The sequence below is a fragment of the Linepithema humile genome, chromosome 3 (genome assembly GCF_040581485.1).
Source record: "Linepithema humile isolate Giens D197 chromosome 3, Lhum_UNIL_v1.0, whole genome shotgun sequence".
NCBI classification, from domain to species: domain Eukaryota; kingdom Metazoa; phylum Arthropoda; class Insecta; order Hymenoptera; family Formicidae; genus Linepithema; species Linepithema humile.
The window spans coordinates 20,202,341-20,215,737 of NC_090130.1; the positions used below are offsets into that span (position 1 = coordinate 20,202,341).

At 31.3% G+C, this 13,397-nt stretch overlaps 1 long non-coding RNA gene across 1 annotated transcript; it reads right to left on the reverse strand.

Moving 5' to 3' along the window:
• Positions 1–1,807: 1,807 nt before the first annotated feature.
• On the reverse strand, positions 1,808–8,041 carry LOC105671531 (uncharacterized). The gene is made up of 4 exons (XR_010889442.1): positions 7,953–8,041; positions 6,549–6,827; positions 4,922–5,143; positions 1,808–4,628 (listed from the first exon to the last, which is right to left on the reverse strand). It is a non-coding gene; the product is annotated as an uncharacterized lncRNA (long non-coding RNA).
• Between the last annotated feature and the right edge of the window lie 5,356 nt (positions 8,042–13,397).

A 13,397-nucleotide genomic window follows, 5' to 3' on the forward strand; every position in this document is an offset into this window, starting at 1 on the left:
GACAGACACTTCTCGAAACTTTTTCTATTTAAAATTTAATACGGACAATTAGTCCTTTTCGATAATATAATATGTATTTTTTATTTTTACGAAGCAAACTGTAATGAGTCATTTGCACACACCAAGCTTTCCATGTTCAAGGCTGTCGCAAGTCAGTTTGTTGTGTTTAAAGGCCGTATTTCATGATGATCAATAGCGGTTATCGAGATTCGCGACGGCTCTTTGACGATACTTAAAGATTGTTTCTAGAATACTCCATAAAATAATATTTGTCAAAATAATTATACGCAATAAACTTTTGCACGAGATGTATCAAGTGCAACAATGATTTATGTAATTCAATTCGCTTTAATTTAATTTGAATTATTTAATTTGGTGCTTTTTTCGATACTTTTTTATATTCCGAAGCACGCAGAGAACTGAGTACGGTACAGGAGGACGAAGAAATACGTATAGTTTCCCGTTTGAATGTAAATATTGATACGCCAATTAACCTGTCCAATAAATAACAAGTGATACGGTAGCATCTCATTTGTCAGCTTATATGGTAATAACAATGTCGTGTAAGACGTGTTATAAGATATATCCTAAATAAATGAGTTTTTCAAAAATATTATACATATAATTAAATAATTTTTTAAAAATATTATATATTTTATTACTTATATATAAAGTAATAGCGATATCATCAAATAATAAAAATACGCGCAATTTGCCGAGCTTACTGATAATACAATTGCTACATTGCTTACAGCAATATAAAATTGCGCATTTATTTTTAAACCTTTTAATATATTGTCTCAAAATGTTATGTAATATATTTATATATTCTTCGCTTGAATTTTTATTTTTTAATAATTATTAAATATTTCGTTAAAGCTATGTTTCTAAAACATTATCAAGTTATTGATACATATTCTATTGATATGTTCTCTTCTTTCTCGTTATTTAATGATTCTAATAAAATGTAAAGATACAAATCAAAGAAAACTTTTTTTTATTATAAATAATAATTTAAAAAAAAAATTAAAATAAATAGATATAAATTAAAAACAACCTAGAAAGAAATTACAATAAACTTTACAGCTTATAATAACTTATCAATATTAATCTACGATGTTATATTATCATTTTTACATTACACTTACAAGTGACGCAAGCATAACAAAAGTGCATTAAATTATAATACTTTTTTATGAAACAGTTTCATGTATTGTAGTGGTATTATAAGTACATAAAACTATGCCTCAGTGAATAAATTTACGAAATAAAAATTTAAATTATATTATTTATATAATCTCCATTTTAATGTATTTTATTCTGAAAGTTTAAATTTTATTTTTTAATTTGCAATACATTGCCTAACTTAAATATGTTTTGAACCAAATATGGAATAAATCATTTCGAAGAAAAATAACAAAAGTATTTATCTCCATCTAGCATGCTATTCCATCTTTTCCGCAATTACGTTCGTGTGCAATATATTAATGTGAATGTTAATTTATATATAACGATATTATCACACATACAATAGAACGAAAGGAGGAGACAAAGACAGTGCATTTGTTTGATATATTTGACAAGTTGCATTTGAGGTTTACATGCATAGTATATAATGGTTTTATAATTTTCTTTTCTTGCCATGAAGAAATAATATTTGCAAACAAGATTTAATATTATAAACTTTTCGTATAATTACGAATCCCTCTAAACATGTTAATATTATTTTATAATAAAAAATTGATAAAAATAAAAACTACTGACTTTTACTTAATTACACTTGCATTTTTAAATAGCATATTATGAAAATTTTTATTGTGCTTGTTTTTCGGAAAAATCTTCCTTTATAGAAAATTGCACGATTTTGTTATATGAATATTATATACTATTTGTGCATTACTCTTTGTATTTTGAAAATAATACAAGTATTTTGAATAAAAAATTACAATTTTGATTATAACAGAATATTAATTCTGATATAAAAAAGCATCGATATCGAAAAAAGCACCAGAAATACGTTGGGCAACGGTTGCAATCTTCGAGTATCATTAATATAGATTTCTCGGTAAGATGAACGATTAGCATAGCAGTTAGCAAACATAAACGTTAGAGAAACGCTGATTTATTTTAGCGTAAAAAAATTACTTAAAGACCCGACCTATTTGTATAACATAATTCATATATTTTGTAGCGCAGATATATATTAGGTAACATTGGATGCGTATTATATAACACACTAACATCACATGCGTGAAAACTGAATTCTCGGATGTATAACTTTTTCAAATTCGAATGTCGATTTTATACGAACTGCTTTGTTACGCAATGTGGAATGCCTCGTACAAAAGATTATGCGATACTCGTAGTCTCGTAGCATAATTAATTTATGAAAATGTGGCCCACCAGTATTCTGTAATCCAAGAATCGTGTAGCGGAGAAAGAACATCGAAGAAATGAAAATTTGCAATAAGTTTAGCTGCTACAACAATTTCTAATTCCATTCCTACAATTTTCCGTTTGTGGTAATCGCATTTTTTTCGAAATTTTTTTTCTTCAAATCTTGTACGTTAATCAGTGGCTCGCAATTTTACTTCGAGAAAGCGAAAGACAGTTTGCTATCTTATACAAGAAATTATTATTAAATAATATAATACTGGCAACTTGTATTCTATTAAAATAAAGCATTTTCGAGAAAAATGTTTCATATGAAAGCTGTAGGGTTTTAAACGGCACATTATATAGCAATGTTAGTTTGACCTTGGATAACATAATTAAGGTCACGTAAAAATTACTTTGAAATTTTTTAATAAAAACCCATATTTTTGATTGCATATTCTTGTGAGTTGATTTCGCAAGTCTTTCAAAATACTATAATAAAGGTTTTTTTATTAGGTACTTTTTGAGTAATTTTATATCTTAATCTGACATTTTTGACATAAAATATAAAATATCTCGTAAAATATTTAATTTTCGATAATTTTACCCTAATACTTTTCTGCACAGAATAATGAGACGAATCAAGTAGTGTAAAGAAAACGTATAATTGCAAAAAGAAATTATATTGTAAATTACATACGTTTTCCTAAAAATAATGTGTTTTTTTTTAACTAATATATTAATTGTCATTATTAATAATAATTAAATACACAGACAAAAAAATTTTCTAAAATAAAATACAATAAAATATTTATAAATGCACTTAAATAAATCGTCGATAATTAATTCATAAAATAATTTTACTTAATAAACTGATAAACATAGTTTATAAATTGAAAACGAAGTACACATAAACAAAATTTATAAGCGTATTTAATAAATTTCAAAAGTGTAACTTTCTTATCTATATGACACATAGTTTTATAAACATATTTATAATTTATAAACGTAAAACAAATTATACGTCAGGAATAATTATACGTAAAAAGACATGCCACTTTTCTCGTGTACTTTAAATTATTGCAACACATGATAATTCATACTTATTATACAAGATGTCCAGATATTACTACCAAAAAGAAGAATAGAAAATTTATACAAAAAATAATGATAATGTTATCTTTATGCCTTCTTCAAAATTATAATTGCATCGTGATATACAGCTTGTTTCATATTATATCTTATTGTGAATTAAAAACTATTCGGTTTCATCATCTTTATTGTTCATAATTCTACATTATGCTCATTGTGTTTAACTCTTTTATTAGATTAATTAAAAATGAATGATAAAAAGAACGTGTTGTTATTATTTTTGTATTTTGCACATTTCCTGGTTAGAAAAAATTGAATAAGATTTTGATTGATTCGAACATATTTAATATTATTTTCTGTTATAACGATTAGATCAGAAAAGATATTAGATCAGAAGGTTTAAAAAAATGCAGAAAAATTCATCAAAAAAATATCACAATAAATAATACTTTTAAATCGTTTTATCAATTATATGAAGAAACCATTTCATATTTGTTTCCAAATGCTATTTTATTAATAAGGACTTAATATCTATCATAATTAATCTTGAAAACATGCATATTGTCTGGTTATTATTATATAACACAATTTTCGAACAAATACAACTGTAAGAATTAAGAATTGACATATTTTACTGGCAATTAATGTATCACTTTTTGGCAATCTTTACAGTACTTATTATAATAAATTTAAGTATAAAATATGTAAAATGCACGATCAACCAATTTGATAAGAAAATGAAATAGAAATAAAATATTTATAAATGCACTTAAATAAATCGTCGATAGTTTTATGGTTACGGAAAAGTCGATAATTAATTCATAAAATTGTCTTACTTTATAAATTTATAAACATAATTTATAAATTTATGAAGTATAGAAAATTCGAAAGCATAGAACATTAACAAAATCTATTAACGTATTTAATAAATTTTAAAAATGTAACTTTCTTATCTATGTGACACATAGTTTTATAAACATATTTATAATTTATAAACGTAAAACGAATTATACGTCAGGAATAATTATACGTAAAAAGACATGCCACTTTTCTCGTGTACTTCAAATTATTTGAGTCGTCAAAATTAAAATTGTCGTTATCGTTGGTTGATGCTACTTGAACGTCATTATCATCATTCGGTTGTCCAACTCTGGATAAACCTAAATGTAAATATTTTAATTAATATAATAGAGATAAGAAAAATTATAATTTTGCACTAACATCCCGCGACGGCTCTTTGTGCCTTTCTATTATATTAATTGATATTTATCAATTGAGCCTTTCCTTTATATGTGGTAGATTGTTTTAAATATTTTAATATTTATTAAAAACAATTTCTTTGGTTATTACTTTTCTCATTACATATTTATTAAATTAAATGCGATTCAAAAAAGGTAAAATATTAATTATGTATAAAAATGTTAACAGTAATATCAATAAAACATATTGTCACCTGTTTTCTTCAGTTTGATTGATTTCCTGATGGTCCAGCTGTGTCATCCGTACTCTGTGTACTTGTCTCTCTTATCAGCTTGTCGGGATATTTAGTTTCAATGTAACGATCGAAACGCCATAACTGAACGTCAAAAAGTATTTCGTGGCGACAAATACTACATTGCACTTCAGAATCTCCAGTTATTTTACAATATTTCCGTACCCAGATTGGAGAGAAAGTCTGTGTTTTAGCGTAACGAAAATGCTTGTGATTTAAGTAATATCTCAATATATCTATATTATTAGATGGACAACTAGTATTACAGAACACACATCGTAAGACACGTCGGTTGAAATACTTGAAATATTTAAACACTCATTTTTCCCCGTGTCTTTTTTTATAATTATATGCTTTTACATGCTTTTCTTTTATGTGTTTAATAAAGTTTATTGTACTGATGTAAGAAGATTGAAAGTTGCAATTGTCTTGTCGGCATTTTACTGTAAAAACTTTTAACACGAAAAGTTGAAAGTTTTTAGAGTAAAATGCCGACAAGACAATTGCAACTTTTAATCTTCTTACATCAGTACAATAAACTTTATTAAACACATAAAAAAAAAGCATGTACAAGCATATAAATATGAAAAAGAACACGGGGAAAAATGGGTGCTTGACTATTTCAAGTATTCCAACCCACATGTCTTACGATGTGCGTTCTGTAATACTAGTTATCCATCTAATAATATAAATATATTGAGATATCACTTGAATCACAAGCATTTTTGTTACGATAAAATTACGAAAAAATTTTACAACAGTTTTTTCATATTTTTTCTTGAGATGCATCTTTGCAATTGTTTCGGATGGTTTTTAATTATATGTCCGGACATAGAAGGATTAATACTATTAAATATGTTTTTGTAACAAATGGTACACTTGGTCTTATCAGTATCATCAGTTTTTTTTTCTTGTTCCAGCCTAAAATATTTCATTACCCAATGGTTGTTTGTGGAAATATGTTTTTCCTTAGAATGCTTCTCTGATAGATGTGTTGTTAAGCAGTTTGGGGTAATCACAAACAGTTCACGACACATAAGGCACTTTGCATATGGTATGGATAATTCGTCTTTATCGGACATATATGCATACAAATATTTAAAATACATCCATGGTTCTTGATGTTCGCTTTTTATGTGTGTTTCTTCCCATTTAAATACTGCTTCATGCTCTTGTTGTATATGCGCAGAAAGGCGTTCAATATACGTATATTGACATTGATAGGTGCAATATCTGCAATTTGCTTGGCAAGACGATAATTTGGTATAATATTGCCACATGTTTTTATCAATTTCTATAGTATTTAATTTCAGAATGGATTCTGACGAAAGAACTACGTCGTGTATTCCTCGCGCGTCTCTTAATTCTCCCGAATGTTTACTTATTATATGTTCATTTAATTTGTAATGTATATTAATATTGTATTCGCGAGAACAGTCGGAATGTATACTGCATTCTACTGTAAAATCATTAGTTCTCTTACAATATTTCCATTCCCAACCGTGAGATACGAAATCTTCTTCAGTTTTAAAATGCTTCTGGCGTAAATGATGTACTAAAGATTGAAAATCAGATTGAAAATTCTTACGACAGAGAAGACATTGTGAAGTGGAAGTATCGTTGTACTTAAAACATGTCCATGGCCATTCTTGTTGTCCTTTATATGTTTCTTCGTATCTTGCTATTTCATTATGCTGTTCTCTTACATGTAGAAGGAAAATATCTTGAACGACGAAAATATATATAAGACTGCAAAATTTGCATGCTGCTTCGTATTCCGACACTTTTTCGTAATATTGCCACAGGTTTTCTTCAGTTATCTTAATGCTTGACATTGTGTCCGTTTCTACTTACAGGTAAGTAATAACTGAAACAAGTTCAAGAAGACAAAGAAATGCGTATGGATTTCCATTTTAATGTAAATATTGATACGTCAGTTAAACCTATCTAATAAATAACGAAGGACACAGTAGTATCTCAAAAACAAGCTAAGAAAATTGCAATAAATTTGTAGCTTAATAATTTAATGATTGATCAATGATCAATTTTTTTTATCTATAACAGTGCTCGGAATTAGTCTGAACATTTCAGCCGATTTCCGTGGTATACGCCTCCTTTCCTCTTCTTACCGCGCGCGCCGCAGCCGCTAGGGCCAGCGCCGCCGAGCGTTAGGAGCGACACTATCTGATTATGAGTGGGTTCTTCTCCCTATTTATTAAAATTTAAAAAAATGTATTAAAATTTATTAAAAATAAATTTTTTATTTTTAAATTTATTAAGTGGAAATATTTCAATAGATTTCTATGTCACCCATGAGGTACTAATACTGACACGTTTTTCAAAAAGTGGTTTTTATCTACATTATTGCATCAATTGTTCATTCTCATAAAAGGCCAAGAAAATCTAATTAAGAAAATCTCTTTTATATATATTTTTTTTTAAATTAAGAATTTATTTTTATCTTTAGTGGAATAGGTCTACGGGGGAAACCACTTAAAAAAAAACGCGTCAGCATTAGTATCTCATGGGTGACGTCAAAATCTATTGAAATATTTACACTTAATAAATTTAAAAATAAAAAATTTATTTTTAATAAATTTTAATACATTTTTTTTAATTTTAATAAATAGGGAGAAGAACCCACTCACAATCAGATAGTGTCGCTCCTAACGCTCGGCGGCGCTGGCCCTAGCGGCTGCGGCGCGCGCGGTAAGGAGAGGAAAAGAGGCGTATACCACGGAAATCGGCTGAAATGTTCAGACTAATTCCGAGCACTGATCTATAACGTTATATTATCATTTCTGTATTACACTTGCGCATGCAAACGAAATAAAACTGTATGAAATTATAATATTTTCTTATAAAATATAACGTGTATATTTGTGGTTAGTAAAATCGTGTGAAGCCACGGACCGTCTAACTTGCAAAATTAGAAAAACAAAATAGTTAAAACAAATAAAAGACATGAAAAATTAATTTTGAATATTTATACCTTGAACGGTTCGTCAACTATGTAAAAGAAAGAATGTGACATGTGTCCACGACTGTGAGTGGGACTCGACTGGTAAAGGTGTAGGATGGAAAGGAAAGAGGGGATAGGTTATAGACGAAAACTACAGGGTGGGGAATTTTTTGAGTATTGGAAGATATGTATATCTTCGTCTGTATAAATTTATAATAAAAAAAGAATTTTTGAGCAAATCGATCCAGCTTTTGCTCTATTGGCTTTATATATTAAAACGATTTTTAATTTAATTAAGGAAGAGCAATAACTTAATTTTATTTGTATTTTTAACAATAAAAATTAAAATAATAGTAATTAAATAATCTCAATTTTTGTGTATTTTGTTCCAAAAATTCGAATTTTATACTTTAATTTATAATCTTCTATCTTCAATGCATTGTCAAACTTACAAAACGTTTTGGACCAAATATCGGATAAAACATTTGGAAGAAAAATTACAAAAATGCTGATTTCCATCTATGCTATTCCATCTTTTCCGCAATCGCGCGCGTGCATGCAATATTTATTAATTTACGGTATTATGATACATATAATAGGATGGAGACAAAGTGCAATTGCCTGAAGTTTTGCCACAAGTTGCACTTGAGATTTACAATCGACATAAAAAAATAATATTTGCAAACAAGCTTAATATTATGAACTTTTTGCATAATTACGAATCCTTCTAAACATACCGATTACTACTTTCTAATTAAAAATTCATAAAAATAAAAAGTACTGGTGTTTACTTAATTACATTGGCATTTTTAAATAGCGCACTAAAGAAAATTTTTATTGTGATTATTTTCGGAAAATCTCCCTTTACAAAAAATTGTACGATTTTTTTATACGAATATTATAAACTATTTATGCATTAATCTCTGTATTATGAAATAAGAAACTACGATTTCGATTATAACAGAACATTAATTCTGATATATTAATTCTGATATAAAAAAGCATCGATATCGAAAAGAGCACCAAATCAAATAAATCATTGTTGCACTTGATGCATCTCGTGCAAAATTTCATTGCGTATAATTATTTTAACAAATATTATTTTGTGGAGTATTCCAGAAACAGTCTTTAAGTGTCGTCAAAGAGCCGTCGCGAATCTCGATAACCGCTGTTGGTCATCATGAAATACGGCCTTTAAACAATCGTATCGCTGTCCATTATACACTCACCCGAAAAAAAAGCGGTACACTAAAAATGTGGGAAAAATTCATCAAATTTCAACTGACGATAACTTCGTAAATAATAAAGATAGAAAGTTCTATAAAATATGGAAATGAAGCTAAAAATCTCTACTTTAAGAATCAATTTATTTCAATGTTGCAAAATAAATTTATTGAAAATGGCGGATGACAAAGTGCGAGCATGCAAAATTGAAAAATAATGGTTCGAGTTTGCGACGGTGCACGGTATAAACAAAAAATTGTAGCTTATTGGGATTAAAAGCGTACGAAAGTACAGAGTCTCCTCTTTAAAATGCTTTTTTATGCAACTCGATACGATGATTTTTCGCCGAGAGATTCGCATTTGAAGAAAAAGGCAGATTCTTACTTCTAGGCCTCTCACTTACAGTACAGTCTGCAAATCGTTCTCCAACGCGACGGTATACTCGTTCTCGTCCGTCTGAAGAATACAGACAAAAACGAGATTCGTCGCTAAAAAGAACGGTACTCCATTCTGCATATGTCCAGCCTGCATGCTCGACAGCAAAATTGAGTCGAGTTACGCGATGGCGACGCATAAGCGAAGGTACATTTGCTGGCCTGCGCGGAAAAAGACCGTGTTCCGCTAATCTGTTTCGAATAGTGTCAACGGATACATTACATTCGCGGACATCTCTTAAATTGTTTCGAATTTGAACAGCCGTTCGATGTCTGTCTCTTAATGAATTTAAAACAATAAATCGGTCATCGTTTTCATTCGTACAACGAGGACGTCCCGAACCAGGTCTTCTTTGGACAGAATTAGTCTCCAAGTACCTAGCATAAGCACGTTGCACGGTTGACACTGATAAATCAAGTGCCTCAGCAACGTACCTTCGACTTCTCCCATCTTCAATTAACGCTACAACTTGAGCAGCTTTTTCAGGACTTATCGTCGCCATAATTGACCAATAATTTCAATGCGAAAAGATTAATTATTGTTTACTTTGACGAAGTCGTACGAATAAGTAACGCGTCTCGAAAGAAAAAGATCAAGAGAAATCAAGCACTCTTCTCGCAATGTGCGGTCGAGCATAAACAAAAAGTCAGGGCGGAGAAATCACAAAAGATCTGCAGACATCTCCTTCGGATGCAAAAACAATTGATTGAAAAATAATGGTTCGAGTTTGCGACGGTGCACGGTATAAACAAAAAATTGTAGCTTATTGGGATCAAAAGCGTACGAAAGTACAGAGTCTCCTCTTTAAAATGCTTTTTTATGCATCTCGATACGATGATTTTTCGCTGAGAGATTCGCATTTGAAGTAAGAATCTGCCTTTTTCTTCAAATGCGAATCTCTCGGCGAAAAATCATCGTATCGAGATGCATAAAAAAGCATTTTAAAGAGGAGACTCTGTACTTTCGTACGCTTTTGATCCCAATAAGCTACAATTTTTTGTTTATACCGTGCACCGTCGCAAACTCGAACCATTATTTTTCAATTTTGCATGCTCGCGCTTTGTCATCCGCCATTTTCAATAAATTTATTTTGCAACATTGAAATAAATTGATTCTTAAAGTAGAGATTTTTAGCTTCATTTCCATATTTTATAGAACTTTCTATCTTTATTATTTACGAAGTTATCGTCAGTTGAAATTTGATGAATTTTTCCCACATTTTCAGTGTACCGCTTTTTTTTCGGGTGAGTGTAGTTTCTTCCGTGAAAATCAAACGTTATGTCATCGAAAAAAGATTCTTGTATTAAATTTCAAATAGTAAATTGCAAGAAGTATCCGTCTTCGCGATTATAAAAGTGTAACATTTTTCCAACAAAAAAAATTTTTTTTTTAACTCGTGCTTCCGCTACAGCGCACGCGGATGCTGCTTGCGTTTCCGCCTCGACACGCGCCTTAGCTTCCGCTTTCGCGTTGAGCTCGTCTTTTTTGCCTCAGCTTTAGCCTTGGCCTCGTCCTTCGCCACTGCTTCGGCCTTGGCCTTGGCCTCGGTACACGCTGACGCTACGCTTCCGTTTCCGTTCGTGTCTCAGCCTCCGCCTTCGCTTTTGATTTCGCTCGCGCCTCCGCTGCAATCACCGCTGTTGGCTTCCGCTCGGCGCGGGCGGTCACCTTCGCCTGAACTTGCGCCACCGCTTGAGCGGCTACTGCTGCCTTCGAAGCGGCCTTGGCTTCTGTCTTGGCGATAATCTTCAATTCGGTATTGGATTCCGTTGAAGCTCCCGATTTCGACGATAAACTGCTGCTGCTGAACGACGAGGACGAAGACGACGACGACGACAAGGAAGACGAGTAATTCCTCACGTAGAATTTCCGCCTGACGGAGCTATTCACGCTTGACTCCACCGAAGTCTGCGTCTTCGACAGGGTATCTAAGATGTTTGCCAACGCATCTACGTTCACGTAAGTTCCGTCATTTTCCTGCAGGAGACCCGTTAAAATCGCGGCCGCGTTGGCGCTCGCCGAAGAGTCTCCATGTCCGATCGTCTGTGCAGCCACTTGCGACTGCACCTGCGATTCCGCCGAAATTACCGTTTGCTTGGCTGCTGATGAACGCGTCGCTGGAGGAAGTGGCGAACGAATTTTGACCCAGGTTGCTGACGCTCGCAAACGAACCGGCTGAAGCATCGCGTCAACCGCGATGATTGTGTCGGGTTGAGATCCTGATAATTATTAATTTATGTACTCGTTACGGGTGTCTCGCACACGACTTTGATGTGAAATGATAACATTGAAACGTCGACAAACTCGTTCAAATAATTTATTAAAAAAACTGTTTGAGAAATGTCATCAAAAAATATGAACTAGATTTTTATAATTTTCCTCGAAAAAAATTAAGAAATTAAATTTCCATCATTTTTTTCAATACTTTTCAATGTTGCCAAATAAAATACATTTGTGCATAGTTTATAGTGAATCATAATGACCACAATTGGGAACATTTTGCAAGATGCATGGAGCGAACGAGTGCCGAGTCGGGATGCGAAATGTTTGATCAGCATATCACTGAAATACAGGACGTTGAGCCTATATGAAGTTAGCCCCCCATTTTTCGATTTTGAATATTTTTTTAGTTGTTCCAGGTTGTTCTACGTTTGTTCTATATTGTTCCAAAGTTATGAACAAAAAAATCGAAAAACATGACGGGAAAAGCAAAAAAACGATTTATTTTTGTGGCCACCCATTTTTTTTTAAATTCAAATTTTTTTGCTGTTCTGGATTGTTCTAATTGTTCTAAACATTGTTCTAAAATATTAATCCCCCTAAAAAAGAATTTAAAAAGATATAGCAAAAAATAGCATTAAGCGTCCAAATAGTATTTTTACATTTATCGCTATTATTATATTATGTTTTGACACCAAATTACATATTTAAGCTAAAAACGAATAGAACAACCCAGAACAACTCTCAGTTTCACCAGAACAAACATATAAAAGGCACTTTACTCTTGAAGGTAGAGAATTATTTTGTCTTTTTCGACCGATAATGTTACACCAGCGACACTAAAACCTGGAACAATGAGAAATAGACACAGAACAATCCGGAACAACTCTCAGTTTTGTCAGAACAAACGTTTAAAGAGCACTTTACTCTTGAAGGTAGAGAATTATTTTGTCTTTTTCGACCGATAATGTTACACCAGCGACACTAAAACCTGGAACAATGAGAAATAGACACAGAACAATCCGGAACAACTCTCAGTTTTGTCAGAACAAACGTTTAAAGAGCACTTTACTCTTGAAGGTAGAGAATTATTTTGTCTTTTTCGACCGATAATGTTACACCAGCGACACTAAAACCTGGAACAATGAGAAATAGACACAGAACAATCCGGAACAACTCTCAGTTTTGTCAGAACAAACGTTTAAAGAGCACTTTACTCTTGAAGGTAGAGAATTATTTTGTCTTTTTCGACCGATAATGTTACATCAGCGATTAGTGTCGATTAGTGTTTTTTTTGAATTTTTTTATTTTTTTAAATATAAGAGTAAAGTGCTCTTTATACGTTTGTTTTGACAAAACTGAGAGTTGTTCCGGATTGTTCTGTGTCTATTTCTCATTGTTCCAGGTTTTAGTGTCGCTGGTGTAACATTATCGGTCGAAAAAGACAAAATAATTCTCTACCTTCAAGAGTAAAGTGCTCTTTAAACGTTTGTTCTGACAAAACTGAGAGTTGTTCCGGATTGTTCTGTGTCTATTTCTCATTGTTCCAGGTTTTAGTGTCGCTGGTATAACATTATCGGTCGAAAAAGACAAAAT